This window comes from Patagioenas fasciata, chromosome 1 (assembly GCF_037038585.1).
Source record: "Patagioenas fasciata isolate bPatFas1 chromosome 1, bPatFas1.hap1, whole genome shotgun sequence".
Lineage (NCBI taxonomy): Eukaryota > Metazoa > Chordata > Aves > Columbiformes > Columbidae > Patagioenas > Patagioenas fasciata.
In genome coordinates this window covers 54,223,968-54,238,600 of record NC_092520.1, presented here as the reverse complement: position 1 = coordinate 54,238,600, position 14,633 = coordinate 54,223,968, and the positions used below count along the sequence as shown (strand labels likewise).

General features: G+C 36.0%; 1 protein-coding gene across 2 annotated transcripts in view; it reads right to left on the bottom strand.

Annotated features, from left to right (window-relative positions):
* Positions 1-14,633, bottom strand: part of GPC6 (glypican 6) — a 786,144-nt gene that overhangs the window by 678,424 nt on the left and 93,087 nt on the right. The gene's annotated exons all lie outside the window — the stretch shown is intronic.

The following is a 14,633-nucleotide window of genomic DNA, read 5'->3' as shown; positions in this document are numbered from 1 at the left end:
TTTATTTTAAAGATGAACCAGGAGGCATGCTCTTAATGGCACAACAGAAGTAAAAGATTTTACTCCTGTTTCTCAGTTTTTTGCACCCACCAGGCCCAGTTCTACTGCTGATAACTGGTAAAACCCATATAATAAAAGAACCACAGGCTATTATCTGATTAACCTCCTAAACCTGAAGACAGACCTCCAATAATGCCTGTGCAAATCCTATCAGAAATCCAGAATTTTTTGTTATGCCACAGAGTCCTAAAGCAAGGACTTGGTGGGATATTGAGACTTTTTACAGCTGCTAGAAACACTGTCACATTAATAAGTGGAGGAAGGCAAAATATTTTGGTTTTGTGGGAGGTGGGGCAATTTGTTTGTAGAAATTAACAGTTTGCAGGAGGCACCAGAGTTTGGGGAAGCAGGAAAGCCCATGATTGTTGTCTTTCTATGTCCCTTCCAGCTGAGGGACCTCCCCTGCTGTTCTTCTGTGGCACTGGCTGTGAAAGGCAAACTCCAAGTTTGATCACAGTTGCAATGGTGGTGCAGCTGGATATCATGGCTCTGCCTGTGTGCACACCCAGTAATGAATTTTGTGAGTGGCCCAGGACTTCCCAGGTCAGTCTTCCACACAGATTGAGCTAATGGACTGGCTGAAGGCAAGAGACTGACTGGAAGCAAAGTGACTGACTGAACTTTTAGCCACCTTATGTCACAATTAATTCTTTTACTGAGGAGCTACAGTTACAGGAGCTCTTCAGGTGGGAATTTCAGAGAATTGTAGAGATTCCCCCAGGCAGCTCATACCATGCTTCGTTCAGTTTGTGAGCTTAAACGTTCTAGGAAGAACTATAAAGGATAGACTCAAAGATGTATACACTTCCTAAATGAGCAACAACATATTAAATAAACTTCATATGAGTAAAATTACCTAATGGCTGGGAGAATTCTAGAAGTCCATAGAGACCTCTTTCTATTCAGCTGCTTAAAATATGCAGTCTGGCTTTTTGGATTATTAAATTGCACTTAACATATTCGGCTTCTTTACAGGTTTTCTGTCTCTGGAACTATAAAGCAAACAAGGATGCTCCAGCCTGGATGAGAGATAAAGGTTCCAAAACTGTCTAGAAAAAAAGCCCATTTGGGAATCTTTAAATACAGTCCTACCATTAGGGAGCAGGAAGTCCTTGGAAACTTTCTGTGCAGTGATGCTTTCAGTTAGACTCTTCCCTAGGCTGTCAATACATTTGGTCTAATCTGACCACCCCAACATATATTCTTATATCTCTGTCTCATGCCTTGAGATAGACAAGTACTGTAAAATTATAGCTATCTTATGGATTTTGTTATTCTATAATTATTATCTTGGCTTAATACCTACAGAAACCAGGAAAAAAAAAATTCTATTCCAGAACTCACTTATGAAACTCTCAAAGAACAAACGGGTACATCTTATAGCCAAAAGGATCCTCTTTATTGCCAAAAAAAAAAAAAAAAAAAAAAAAAAAATAAAAGAAGAGTCAGTCTCAAGTGTTAGATGTCGTCTTTAGACACTATGTACCATCAGTTGCTGTTGTAGCATCCCTTTTCTGAGAAGTATTTTACTGAAAATTATAGGAAGATATTAATGAGCAAACAACAGAGATTAGTATGAAGTGCTTCTTCGCAGCTCAGGTAAACATTGTTAAATTTATACCTAGAGCTGGTTACTCCAGGAACATAGAAGACATATATTGATCAGTAAAACTGAAGATTTTATATCAGGAAAACCCGTATTTTGTATTGCTAGAAGTGGACTCACCAAACTACCACTTTCTCCTTTCTACATATGATATGCTTATCTTCTTAACAACAAAGCACTGATGTTATCTGTTCCCTTAAGTCTTTCCTCTTCCCCCCCTGCTCCCAGTATTTCTATTTGGATTATTTTCTCATTTCCACTTCTTGATTACTTCTCTTCTTTTTTAAAACCAGCCTTTTAATGAACTGCCAGCTTACCCTGCCAATTCTGTAATACTGTACTGAGTACAGTACTTGCATTTGCACACCACAAACATCCTGATATTTTTATAGGATTATTAAAAGCATTAACTTTGAAGATTGTTGCATTCAAAGTAGTGATTTTTAAGAAAGAGAAAAGAATTAAGTATACTCATTAGGTTGTTTCTTCCAGATTTATTTTGAAAAAATAAAACTACGCTAATGTTTTCAAGTTAATGGATTAACAACAAATACATGCAAAAGATGAATGATAATCATTTTAAACCATTGGCAATTATTTCTATTTATTTATGGCAGCAGTGTGGATAGGGAGCAATGACCTGCAGACAGACACGTTAAACACTGCAAATTTGCAAAAATCCACAGAGGAAGAATGTCTGTGGTGAGCCAGACTGTGAAAGAATGTTTCAATAAGAAATTATGTTGTGCATTTACACCCATTAATTAACACGCACCAACCGTAACAGTGCAATCGCACTTCATTGTTGTCTTTAGGTATTTACTAGTGTACTGAAGGCAAAGTATTTACAAAGGATTTCCATATCCACTGCATAAAAAAGTGTGAAAAACTGTATCCCAGTATTTCCACTCCAATTCGCCACATCAAATGAGGGACTGTGGTACAGCCTGGAGATGCTGAGCCTGTGCACAATTTCTCCTCTGTGAACTTCAGTGTATGTAATCAAGAGCTACACAATTCATTCCTGCACCTGTAACCATCCCTGTGGTCCCTCCAAGAAGTCAATTCCATGTACTGGTCTCAACACAATTACTTTATTGACATTTCTCAGCTGAAAGACTTTTGCAAATACCATCCAATTTTCCAGCTCTTTCTAAAAGATCAAAAGATGCACCTTGCATAATAGACACGAATTTACACTGATGAGTGCCTATTGTCTTGAATACAAATACTGGTCACAGTGTTTGCTCAAAGCTAAATGTGTATGTCTCTTTAATAACGAACTGTAGTTAGGCCACAAAAGCATACTTGTATTGGAGATAAAATACACTTGTGCTGGAAAATACCTTTTGCTTTAACAACCCCAGGCTAAAATCTTCAAGGCCTCCTAATTAGGGAGAATGGCACTGAGCTTGAAACCTGTCATTGCAAACAAAACAGCTGGAAAGGACACAATATTTCTGCTTGGAAATGATAATGACTACGTTAGGTTATTGCTGCAGGTCCTGCAGGGGTTGAGATCCATTTTTGGTCGAGTTCTGCAGGTCCTGCAGCTCACGAAAGGAAACCTGGGTTCATTGATGCAGTGGGAGGCAACGCAATATACTTCTCAACCAGAGGACAACCTGGCTAAGGCACTAAGCAAAGTTTTCTAAGACTTTCTTTCAACTATAGAAATGAGTTCCTATTTAGCTAAACCTCCCAGATAGCATTGCTTTCTCAAATCACCATATTACATAGCCTATAGTATTTTAGCTGTCTACATGAGACAGATCGTTGCTGTTTCTGCTAAAAGTCACGTATCGAGGTTAGCAACAAAGCTCACTTTATTATATTACTCCCTTGAACAATATGTTTAGAAGATGTGAAATCAATTTATAGCATGTTTTCGAACACTACAGGGAATAAAGCATTTTCAAATATCTCTCAGAATCTCTCAGATTTTTGGTCATCTGAAGGGTGACATTTGTTTTAAAACTAATCAAAAAGAAAGTTGTAGAACTTCAACTACCATTTTCCTAACTAAATCATGAATTATATACAGAAAAAAATCAAAAGGTTACTTTGAGAAAGTAAAAAAAATCATATTATTATCTCTGCTGCATAACACATGTGGTTGAGGGGATTAATTTTATCCAACTGGACACCTAGACCAAGAACAAAAGAGGGAAATAAGATTTTAACAGGATATGACTAGCAAGCAAGATACTTAATTCTTTCAAGTGGTAACGCAAAGCATATCCTTCATGAATAACTTACTGAAAATACCATCTCCTTCACGGCATATGCAGAATAGTATTAAACGTACTATCATGTAGACATGTATCTTTGTAGTGTTTCTAAGATTTGTGTTGTACATGTCAGATTAGAAAGTGGCATTACTATAAATAAAATTTAATGCATCTCTAACAGCGTCCCTAAAGTAATCTCAGTAGCTCTACATACATGAAGATAATTGTACATCCTGTAATGTTTTGAGGCCGTGTTAGAGGACTTCTTATCCTTGTCTCTGATGCAAATAATTTACACCAACACTTCGCATTTCTAAATGGCTCTTTATACAGGACTAAACTTTAAAGCAATTCCAACAAATTTATTTTTAAAAAAACATTCAGAAAATCTGAATAGCAGATATTGTAAAATGAGATGTTTATTTCAGCACAGCTAGAGTGGAATAAAACAAACCTATTCTTGTTATTAAACCGTATAATCCAACACATATCTCTTTTACTTTTCATTCTACATTCTGATTAATTCAACTTAAAGATATCAATCCAGAAAAAAAGAAATTATATCTAAAAGTCATACAAGAGGGTATACATAAAATGTTTTTCAAATGGATAGTCTTGCATGGCATTGGGAAAAAAATATGTTAACATCTTTATCAATTCCTGAATTTGTAGAAATGTATAATCACTCAGTTTTGTTAATGGCAATTAGAACTCAAGTAAGTTACCTCACAAGACAATTTCAGTACCTTGTCTCCTCCTCCATATCTATACTTTTTCATTTTTTCAGATCATTTGTTTTAGTAGCACTCAATCATTTTATGAATGTGATTCAGATGAATGTGGCTTATCTCGATCCAGACCTAGATATTTAAAGACTTTCAGTGCTTTCAATGCTTCACCTCTCTTATGGCCACTTATTTATGCCACAACTATAATTTCAAACAGAAATTATAAGATAGCAGCCAATTTTCCAAAGCGTATCTTCCAGTTTAGTTTAGAGATGTAAAAATACAAGTAATTTCTAATACTTCAGCACTTCTCTGACTCTAGAAATGTGATTTTACACTTTTCAGCAAATCTCCAGAAGCAACTGAACTAACCACCTGGACGATTTTTTGGTATTTCAAAAGGTAAAATTAATTAATTAATTAATTGAAAGAATCAGAGCCTTGCTTATGATATCCATGATTATGGTGGCATGAACTCCAGAAAGTTTTGACTAAGTACTTTTAGTTAAGAGCTGAGCTGAGTTTTCCAAGAATTCCAGAAAACAGAGGAAAACTTAAATCTTCTCATTATAGTAGTCTGAACACAAGGTGCTGAACCACCTAGTCCTACATCTTATCCTTTGGTTTAGGTCTTCATCCAGCCTGCCTGATTGCTCTAGTTCCTAAACTTTGCAGAAAGAGTTCCTAAACTAACAGCAAACATGGGTGCATGGAGGTGTCTTCTTACTGTACATCTAACTCCTCCTTCCTACCTGCCCTGGCCCCTGCATACAAACGAAACATGGCACAGCAGATCAAAGGAAGTAGCTCCCATGTGTAATATTCCTCATAAGTTATACAAATTGTTGCTGATTTCATTTTTAGAAGATGAGTTACAGGGTAAAGAAGTCAGAAGTCAAGACATTGTTGTGTATATATATTTTATCATTTTACAGATATAATGCTTTACATGTATATACACATATGTGTATGGTTTATATATATATATATATATATATGTTTATTTATATAAAGATATGAAATGTCATATATATAGTTGTAGTTGCATAAAATATACATATATATTTCAACATTTGTCAGGAAAAAGGGAGGGAGGGAGGGTGGAAGGAAGGAGGGAGGGTGGAAGGAAGGAAGGAAGGAAGGAAGGAAGGAAGGAAGGAAGGAAGGAAGGAAGGAAGGAAGGAAGGAGAGTAGGAGTAGAGACAGACCCAGTCACTAGTGCAACCACTCTGATCAGCTCAGAGACAATTTTTAGCACCTGAAACCGAATGCCTCTTTAAAAGTTCTCAAGGCAGGGACTCCAGGGCAGAAGACACATTGTTATTTAACCAGCTTACCAGGACACTGAAATAATTGAGGGAAGACTTTATTATTAATGGCAGTTACACATAACAAAATAAAACAAACCAAACAACAACAACAACAAAAAAAAGAAAAATAAGGCAAAATAGTTATTTCTGGTGACTGAATGATGTGATAGACAACTAGACAACAAGACATCACCCTTACAGGCTTGCCAGGTTTTAAAGCCAGCAGTCTGTGCTCCATACATTACTTTGATATATGCAGTCGGTGATAGGGTGCATGTCTTCTACTCTACTAGTATACTCATGTAATATATAAATCAAAACTAAAGTTAACAAATTACTTCTAGTAACTACTAACTGAGACTCAGACTCCGAAATTATCAAATATTGATCATTCGACTGTCCATGCTGTGAACTGATCAGGATGGCTGCTGTCACAACTTTTGCCTGTGCCAGCTGGCATTCTTTCAATACCTTCCCAGGAGCACATGTGATCGTGGAGCTGGGCTGTGGTGCCCTGGACATGGTTGTTCTCTCCTGGTGGCCTCAGTGCCACAGAATGACCCTCAACATACACTAGTAGAGAGAACCTGAAAATCTGGCATCCATCAAAACAACAGGAATCTTTTTAGGGAGTCAAAAACAAGGCTTGCATGATGAACACTTGCAAAAGAGATGTGTTGAAACTGCTGAAGCCATGACCATCCCAGCCATATGCTCATCTCTTTGTCGGAACTTACATGAGTATTACCAGAAAGGGAAACCTTCCTGTGCCACAGCTGTCACAGACCCATGCATTTTCTAAACTGGAAACAACAGCACTTTCCATCAGTAAAGCCAAGTGTTGGGTATGGCAGGGAGAAAATAAGGATCCTTCTAGTAATCCTGTAAAATGTCTGCAAACAGGAGCCAGGGACCTTAGTATCCTTCTACAATCCACCTTTCAGGCTTCCTTGCATTATAAAATAATGCAAAAGAGGTGTGAATAAACACGAAATTACTGGAACAGGTGCCCTAGTGAGGTGTCACTGCCCCAAGCCTGACAGTGTTCAAGACTGGACAACGCCCTCAGACACATGGTGTGAACTGTGGGGTTGTCCTGTGCAGGGACAGGAGTTGGACTCGATGATCCTTGTGGGTCCCTTCCAACTCAGGACATTCTGTGATTCTATGAACTCACAACTGCAGTTTCAGATCATTTTTACCAAACTGGAAACCTGTCTGCCTTGAGGAAACCATTTCCACCTGTGGTAAGCTTTGGCAGGTTCTCTGATGCCAGTAAGGAGTTTCCTAACAATTTCAGGGTTTCATCAAATTGTAGGTTAGTAGCTTCATAGATTTGTACATAGTACAGTAAAATAATTGCTTTATATAACTAAAAAAAAAATCATAAATACAAGCTATATCTGCCATGGTGTTCATAACAAAGCTATTTATAAATAAAACATTCTGTAAATAAAATACAGCCAAACATTACCAACTTGCATAAACTAATTTAAAGTGTTGTCTAACAGCTAACATAAAAATGCCCTAAAACAGGCTGAACATAGCGAAACTACAAAATTATTCAATTTCACCAAAGAATGAACTTAAGATATATGGTAATAAATGGGTCCAAATTCCATTTTTCTTGTAAGTACAAACATTTACTAGATGCATTTCAAATAACTTATGCACATGTTAGAAATTATCCTTCCTTTCTTTGTGACAGCTTCAAGAATTATTTTGCAATGACTGCTGCATTAGATTGCCACACTGATTTTTACTTCTGCTGTTGGTAATGTATTTTCCCAGTTACATAGCCTGTTTTGCATTCTAGTGAGTGCAGAATTTGGGAGTCATATTTTTCATGCTCACTTAAAGAAGGTCATGTTAGTCATATAGTAATCTGTAGTCCCTAAGGTATCTGTGCGCCTCACTATATTTGCTTTCTCCTTACTTCTACTGCTAAGAGTTATTTGTATCAGAAATAAAGATTCTTAAACTGAAGTTACAGAAAGAGGTTTTTGGTTTTTTTTTTACAAAAGAATGAATCCCAGAACATTTTAAGATTTTCTGCCTTAGTAATATTTGTGTCTCTCATTCTGATTCCCTGTTTCACATTATAGCTGGCAATTTGGGCCTAGGCAGTTGAGAGGTATATTTTTCAAACAGATTTACTGTTCAACATGGTGTTTCTCTGCATCAGCTAACTAACTCAGGCCAAACAGTATATATGTGGATATAAGCCAGCTAAAGTCAGCCTTCTTATTCCATGACTGAATTAGTATTTATGGGAGTTCAAACCAAACCAAACCAATCTTCTTCTGACTGCATTAGCCCTATTGCTTCTTTGAAGTAGTGGGAACAAAGTCAAAATTGCAAGTATGGCTTAAAAAACATTTCATAATCAACGTGACTAGATTTATCAATACAAAAATGAATGTCTGAACTTCACTCAAATACAGGCATATCTGCTATCAATGACATGGATTAGTGTTGTTTCTGACACACCTTGCTTGAAAGGGATTGAGCAGTTTTATGGATGGAACTTTTTTTAATTTAGCCCACTACAACCTTCACTGACAAAACACAGAGGATCCTATGCAATCCTTAAGATACTAAGCCAGACTGTTAGTAAATCCTGACTTTGAGGAAAATGGACACATATTTCTTATGATTAAGCAAAGGTGACACAGCGAGCTTCCAGAAGCAGGCATTACTCTTCACCTCTCCTAGTCTTTGCCATATAATACTTTCAACAAACTATATTGAATTGCCCTGTCGGAAAAAAAAAAAAAAATAATAAAAATAAAATCAACTGCACCAAACAACTGCACCAAGATAAGATAGAACAAAGTATTTGCCATTACACTATTCAAATGCAATGTGCTCTGAAAACACATCAGAGGCATGATGTATTACAATATTATATATAGCAGAATACCAATTCTTGGAAGGCCAGTTTGTTGGGAAAAAAAGAAAAAAGGTTTGGTTTTCAAAAAGGCACTTAGAAAGTCACTCATGAGAAATGCCACAGCTTAAGTTTTAACAGATTTTTCAGGAATAAAACTAATTAAATAAATAAACAAAACTAAAGAACGTACAATAATACATTCAAAATCCCCTTTTTTAAAAGAAAAAAAAAACAACCCACAAAAAACATTCATAGCACTTCAAGACAGGAGCAATATGATGTGCCTTATGTCATGCAACTGTTCAGAGGTTTTATTCTAAGACCTGAGATTTGAGGAATAGGTTTGAAAGTCAAACACTAAAACATTGATTTTCAGACCAAATCCTTGAAATCTGAGAGGTATTTAGCTGTGTAACCACACCGTTGTTAAAGTTCAAAGCTATAAAACAACACGTGGTGATGGAATCTTTTCCAGAAAGAACTATCCCTTACTTTCTCACTTTTCACAAAATAAAGGCAAAAAATCTTAATCTTTTGTCACCCTTAGAAATCTTGTCATCCGTCCTGCCTTTTTTCATCATGGCAAATCAATCATAGTAAGTAGAAAAGAGCAGTACTTTATACAAGGAAATCATGCAAAGAGAAATAGACTGAGTCAAGCATCTGTAAGAGAAAATTCTCTGCTGCAACAACAGGTTAGGTAGGATCACAACTGAGGCAGACGTCAGCTTCAACCCGTAGCTATCTTTCCCATACAGAAATGCCTGAAGGGATTATGTCAGGCTATGTCCCATCATCAAATTTATTGCAATGTGAAACGCAATGTTGCTTTAATCGTGGAATAAAATTAAACTAATAAAAATGAAAAAAAAAAAAGCAGAAGACCTGTAAATTGCTGGAGTCTGAATAAGTAATGAGGGACATCATTGTGTGTTCTCTTGACCTTATCCTCCTCCTTCAGCATTTGATAGTGATGGCACTTACATGTCTTAGGACTGATCCAGTACCATCACTTTTACCTTCTTATTGCAGATAAGGTATTATATATATATATATTTAATCTTAATGCATTTAATGGTGCTCTGTACCCTAGATCTGCAATATTAATATAATGAAAAGTAAGATTTGCATAAGCTATTTTCTCGTCATCCTTATAGCTTTAGAATGGATGTGAGACAGAAGATAGACATGATAATTTCTTTATGCTGCGTATATCTGCCCAAACCCTCAGTCATTTCTGGTTTAGAAAAAACACAACAGAAGATAGTCATAATCAACCACCTACATTCCCTGACACGAGCAACTTAAATACTCTCTTACGGTTATCTCTGAGTTAATATTTTTCTCTAATTATAATATACTTTGTCTGGCGTTCCTCTGCTTCAGCATGACTTCTGTCCTTGTATTTCATGGACACAACTTTCCTGAAAGATTCCCTATGCTTTTTCTTATCCGAAAGCAGAATCGAGACTTTATTTTCACTCTCCTGTTTTTCAAATTCCTCTGACACAATATTTTTTCTTGAAATACAGTAATCTTTCAGGTTCTGAGATCACTCCTTTCTGCTTTTAGTCCTACTTCTCTAATTTTACTTCTACCTAACACTGATATGTTTCAAGGATTTCTAACTATTGGTTTAAGATAATAGTAGCTCAAGGTGAACTCAAAATTTTAATGTTGAGCCTGAGAGGTCTTTACTCTTTCTTTTCTATATGTCTGTGAATAATTCCATCCTCCTCCTCCTCACAGCCAAGACCTAAGACTTATCTCAAGTGGTAGCTTTAGTTCCTTATATTCAGAATATATATCCACTTTGCAGACTCTTTCAACAAACCTAAGAGACACAGCCTTTAATATACAAATACACATTCTGTGCATTCCCCAGACTCTGAATCTGTTTCTTCGTTGGTGCAATATCCATTCCTCCATCCTTATAAATGCTGTTTCACTTGCTTATTCACTTCTCTATAATAAGAAAAGAGATATTAAAATAATTGCATGCACTTTACACTAGGGAAGGAAGGGCTTGAACAGTCCTTTTTCACATAGCTTGTAAGTTCCTTTTACTAATGTCCATATATCAATTCGACAGAAAAGCAAGACGCAGCAAAAATGGTCCTAAACCATATTTTTATTTATTTATTTTAGCTCTAATAATCAATCCATAAAATCCTAAAATACTGTGGAGGGGAAGGGTCCCTGAGAAAATTCTTTGAAAATATGTACAACATAAAATCTATCATTCCCGTTACAGGCAATCAGAATGTTTATAGACTTCCCTTAAGTACAAATTCGTTCCTCTACTTAGAGCATAAAGCGAAAAGTACAGATTGAAAGCACTGCTGGAATATGATTGACTGGCTTCCTAAAATATGCAATTTAAATACCTGGGCACCTGATGGTATTCATGAGAATTCAAACTAACTTTAAGAATTCAGTGAACTTTTTCCCCCTCAGATCACCAGAAGTGTTATTCCTTCCTTGCTCTTTTAATGTATAAATTTGAAGCAATCATGTTTCCAACTAGTTCTGGGGATAGCTCAATCATTTTGCAGCTTTCCAGGTTATACAGGAATAGCAAAGGACAAAGAATATCTTCCCAAACTTACAGTCAGATGTGATCTTTGACTGCAGTCCCTACAGGTAATAAACAAATTGCCCTCAGCAAATTCAAATTAAATTCACATGTGCTACTTAGGAACACGTACATTGTAGCATTCCTTGAAAATAAAATAAAAAAGTAACCACAATGAAAACCCTGTAGTTTCATTTATAATGTAACTTTTCAAATAGGATAGATATCCTTTCAAAAAATCCATACACGTTTAGCTTCTGTGCCTCTGTGTGACTTTTCCATTCTCCAGATGACTGAGGAAGCCTCATCTTTCTTCAGTCACCTTGCTGACGCACCATCTCTTTTTCAATGTCACTGGAGCTTCATTCTTAGGCATTCTTTGGTCACTTGAGTCCTTAGAAATACAATTATTTCACTATGGCATCTGGAAAATGATGCCGCATAATTAGTTGTGAGACTGTTTTAACGAAACTGTATTATCACACCTGTTTTACCAACTGAGTCATGTTAAATGGAAACCTTCGATTGATCCAAAAATTCAGTGTAACAAATTATTGTCATTCAACTCTTAACCTTTCTAATAATTAAAATCATACCTTTTTTGTATTTTTGTGATATAGCATTTCTGTGTCTGCTATTCAACAACTTTGAAGCCATCTACCTTCATCACATCAATGCATGTTCTTGTACATGGAACAATAATGAAAGAAAATGAGATCTACCTCAGCATGCTTATTAGAAATTTAGAGAAAATAATAATAATAATAGTAATTAAAAACAAGCAACCTCCTCCCCCACCCCCAAATCACTATGGAAATAACACTGGATATAACACTCTTATACTGTTTACAGAAGAATTAATTCCAGCAACTCTTAAAAACCTTTTTGTCATGAAATTCCAAGGTACAGATCCATCACATAGAGAAACGACCAAAATCAGCTTAAACTAGACTTTGGTTCCAAGAACTTTCTTTCTGATATATTAAAATAACATAATATAATATTCCTGAGTTACTAACAGCCATAAGTATCAGTTGCCACCTGTTTGTTAGAAAGATTCACAATTGCATTTAAGGACATTAATCCAAGTCTCTTGACCAAGAGAGTTTTTTTTTAAAGGATAGGAAACAGATGGAAAATGTGAGAAAATTTCATCCCTAATAAATGTAATGGTCATCTTCTCAAAAACTTGAAGTAGTTTGCAGCTTACTAAAATCCAAAACCATGGCTGGCCAGTACACTTCAACATGAGGGCAGAAGAGAACATTCCTTGGACCCTTAATCTCCACCAACCTGTATGTGCATTTTACATTTCAAATCATGATCCTTATATTACCATAAGTAATTGCAAAAATCGGAACAAAAAGAATTTCCAAATATTTGTTTTCATGAAGACAATTAAGCTATCTATATTCTATCTCTGCTTTCCTCTCTGTTATTGTTGACACAAAGATTGGCTTGTTGGTGGTACCGTATATGTATTGGTGTGTCTCTGCCCACAGTAGTGAAAGGTATCTTGGCATTTTTACATTGCTTTATTTCCATCACTTAGTTGCTTTGCTCTGGGAGAGCTCCTCCTGAAGTCTGTAGGCCTGCCTGTATGTGGTACAAGGTGCATTGTGAAACTTTTCTTTAGTCACTACTAGCATTGTAAAAACTTGTTGAATATTAACTCATCAGGAGATCTGTCCAAAGTGCCTCTGCAGGTACAGAAGAACCAGGGAATGTACAGCAAAGGTGGAGATGGCAAAGATAAGCAAAGGTCTCAACACAATTACTTTATTGATGCTTCTCAGACGGAAAATCTGAGAAAATTTCATCCCTCATAAATGTAAGGATCATCTTCTCAAAAACTTAAAAGTAGTTTGCATTTTCAGAGTCTGAGGGCATGCAAAATCTCACTTTATCTTGGTGAAACTTTTATCCTACTGAAAATAATATTAATCTGAGGGTAATTTTGTCAACACAAACAGCGTTATGTAGTATGTGAATCTGTTTACAATCATGGAAGTCTCAGTGCATTTCTGGCAGGTATGGAATACCTGGAAGGCAGAAGTTTCAGAGACAAAAGCATAAAGGTATAAACCAAAAGTTCATTTTGTTAGAAGTCAATAAAATGACTCCCATTGAGTTTAACAGACTTTGGACTAAGCAGTTTTCCAAGACAAAGGACGACTTCTTTTTGTGCTTGAAATAAGATTATATATTTGTTGGCATGTTTAGCAAACTATTTGATAGTATTGTGAATTCATTTCCACAAATCCCTATAAAGCGGATAAATCTTGCAACACAAAATACTGCCTTTTAATATTTTATGAATGAGACATAATTTAGCCCTTATTAACGTATTTGTAAGCAGCTCCCTATGTGGTCACTTAATTTTTATGCAAAATCATTCACTTGTCCTGTAAGACCTCTGCAGAAATTGAAGTTTCCTAGAAGTAGCAGCAAAAGCAAGCCAATAATTTACCAATGACTGTTAATAACACTTAAACATCTTTTATGTAATAGTACTGCAATAGTTCATCAACACAAAACACTATAACTGCTGCAAATGTCTGACCTTGAAGATACTAGATGTGAATTTCTGGTTTCAGAGAGCAAATTCAGGAGCCTAAGAGTCACATAGTTCCACCAAGGATTTCCAGCATGATCATTGCTAAAAATCGTATTCATATTAATGAATTCTACTATCACAGCTAAACTGCAGACTATATGAAGGGCAACAAGAAGTGCTTGAGAATTGAAAGCTACAGATTTTGAGACAGCAATGAAGTTCAGTATTTACATTAAAATTAACAGAAAAGCAGCAGAGGTTTTGTGGCTTATTAGTGCAAACCCATTTCTAAATGCAATACAACAAGATCCATGATCCTTAACAACACTAAATTCAAACTGTTAGCACAAGGCTGGCCCTTAAACTTCTCACCTCAACTTGTTTGAAAGTCTGCATATTTGAGTAACATGGGCTTGTGTTTCCATTCAGTATTTCCAGATAAAGAGAGAAGATGATAATTTTTTGTTTGTCCAGGTAAGGTTTGCATCAGGGAGCAAGAATTCAAAAGGAAATGAAACAAACAAACAAACAAACAAAGGTCTGCATTTATAAAGCTTCAAAAAATGTCAAGTATTTGAAAACACAAGCTCTTATTAGAAAAGGATACTCTATCTTGTCTGTGAGTCATCATAGACTATGGAGTTCATAGGACCTAATTCAACTCCCCACAGTA